At 34.4% G+C, this 2,509-nt stretch overlaps 1 pseudogene; it reads right to left on the bottom strand.

Moving 5' to 3' along the window:
- Window positions 1-1,896: 1,896 nt before the first annotated feature.
- On the bottom strand, window positions 1,897-2,015 carry LOC120595837 (uncharacterized; annotated as a pseudogene).
- Between the last annotated feature and the right edge of the window lie 494 nt (window positions 2,016-2,509).

Below are 2,509 nucleotides of genomic sequence, written 5' to 3'. Positions count from 1 at the left end.
CAGAAAATTCTACAGTCCATGCTAGTATTTATCACAGATACAGCCAGCAATATTTTCTGACTCCTTCCTAGTAATTTGAGCCATTTCTTCTCATTAAAACCCTTGTAAAAGGAGAAAAAAATTAACTATGTCCTTTTCTATAATTTTTCTTGCACTGGAAAATAGTCATCAAATCATAACTTAATTTTCTTTTTATGTAAGCAAAATAATTTTAACTCATTTAACTTTTCCTCACTGGTCCTGTTTAAGATCTTGTTTTTCATTCTCAGCACTAAAAACTTCTTTAAAAATATGAAAATCAAAACAGAACATGATGCTTTATTAAGCAGAAAAATTACTTCTCAGTTTTTATGACATAAACTATAATGTTATTTTTTGAAACAACACTCAACCATTGCTAATTTGTAGAAAGTTAATGGTTTTCTAGAGATAAATATTAATTCAATTCTACCCTGAATGTCACATTTTTAATGAGAGAGGAAAGTAAGAGGTGAGAAAGGTCAATGACCTACTCATGTTCAAACTGCTAATTAGTGCTGGTTAGTGTTAGAGCTGGAATTTTAAATCCATCTGCTTTCTTGCCTGCTCCCCATCTACTAAGCCATCTGCTAAGCCACCATTATCTCTCACCTGGACCATATCTCTTATCTGTTCTACCCCACATACATGCTTGTCCTCCTTAATCCACACTCTATACTTCAGCCAGGAATCTTTTAAAAAGCATGATGTCAGTGTCTTGGTTAAAACCCTTCAATGATTTTTCAGTGTGTGTTAGGTGGGTAAACAGGGGTTGTTTTTCTTTTGTTTCTGGCACTTTCTTAATTGTAGCATTACCAGATGCTTCAGGCTTATCATATGTATTCTCTGCTCCTAGAATCAGCTATTTCTTCAGAAGTCCTGGTACTTTTATTAGAAATTTGTGTTAGAAACCAAGATCTGTGATTATTGCTATTGGGGTATCATCACTTTTAAAGCCCTCTCAACTGATAGAATAAGAAAATGTAAGTGTATATACTAGCCTGTGTACTAGCCTATGCATGTGCACACACATAACGTATATATACATATATAGCCATCTGTATGTATATTAAACTACATACTAATTCATACTGCTGTCTCTAACTCTAATCCATTAGCACACGAATGATTCTAGTCTCTTCTTCTTGCTTATCTATGACCTCCTACTCCAAGAGTGAGAAACCTAGATCCTATCATTTGCCACTCATTAATGTAATTGTTCAGTTCCAGTACATGTGTCTAATGGTATCAGAATTATTAGCTCATACCCCCATGGGAAACAACTTTATCAGCTAGAGTACAGTGTTTATGTACAGTTCTTTTTGCCTTTGGTTTTATAGATTTCACTCATTTCCAATGCTCCTTAGGTCAGCATATTTTCCCCAATGCTTTCAGTGAAATTGTTTTATATATTTGCAATACAGTTAGAGTTTGCATTCAATCCTGAGATCTGCTGAACTAAATGATTGCTTTTAGATTTTCATGCATTAAAGTTTGTCAAAATCAGCATTTAAATCTTCATACCAGTTTAACTTCTGCTTCAGGTAAGCAGATCCGAGCTGTGATTCTCCAAATTCATCATCTCTCCAGATTTCAGCATAACACTTAGCCCTGTGACCTCATTTCTCTGATGAATCCAAGGAAAGTCATTAATGTTCAGGTTTTTCAATTTTTTGTTGTTGTCATTGTTGCAATGATGGGAGTGAAGACTTCTAAGCCCTTTGCATATGGGAACTAAAAATATATTTACTATTTATTTACTATTTATTTAATTTTTTTGTTTATTCAATTTTATTTTTTTAAGCAAGGCAACCTTTGATTGACCTCATAGATTCCAAGGATCTTGTCAGCTTACAATCCCTTATTTTTTATTTTTTATGCCTACAGCACCTGGTCTTCCTAGGTGGTCTCTCATCCTAGTACTAACCAGGCCCAACTCTACTTAGCTTCTGAGATCAGATGGGGTGGGGCTTGTTCAAGGTGGCATGGCCGTAGACCATATTTACTTTTTAATGTCCATTTTTTCCCTAACTCTATCCGAACACCTAGTCCAAGTTCCAGCATGTAGTAAATACTCAATATTTCTTACATAGGAGGAAAAATGAATAACTCAAGTCCAACTACAAGTCCAGTTACATTTCTTCTATGACACATATACCTCCCTGGTCTGATTCTGTCATTAGACAGTCTTTTAACCAATCCATGTTGTTTGTTTCACCGTACTCCTTTCACATACTTGTAACTGTGGAAGAAAATAATCTTTATATTAATGACAATTCGAGTTCATCATTCAATGACTATTTAAGAAAAGAGTGTCACAACCTCTCTCAATATCCTGTATCTATTATCGTCATTACTAGGAATTTTTTCAGGCAATAACTTTATTGGACTTACTGAGAATACTGGTGCTGTGAACCCATAATTATTTTTAGATAGTGAATACAAACACAGGTTTTCCTCTTCATGGGATTAATAGGTTGCCTTTCTAAAT

This window comes from Pteropus medius, unplaced genomic scaffold (genome assembly GCF_902729225.1).
Source record: "Pteropus medius unplaced genomic scaffold, Ma_sr-lr_union100, whole genome shotgun sequence".
Classification (NCBI taxonomy): domain Eukaryota; kingdom Metazoa; phylum Chordata; class Mammalia; order Chiroptera; family Pteropodidae; genus Pteropus; species Pteropus medius.
Note: the sequence above shows the minus strand (reverse complement) of the source record. Positions and strands in the feature narration are given on the sequence as shown.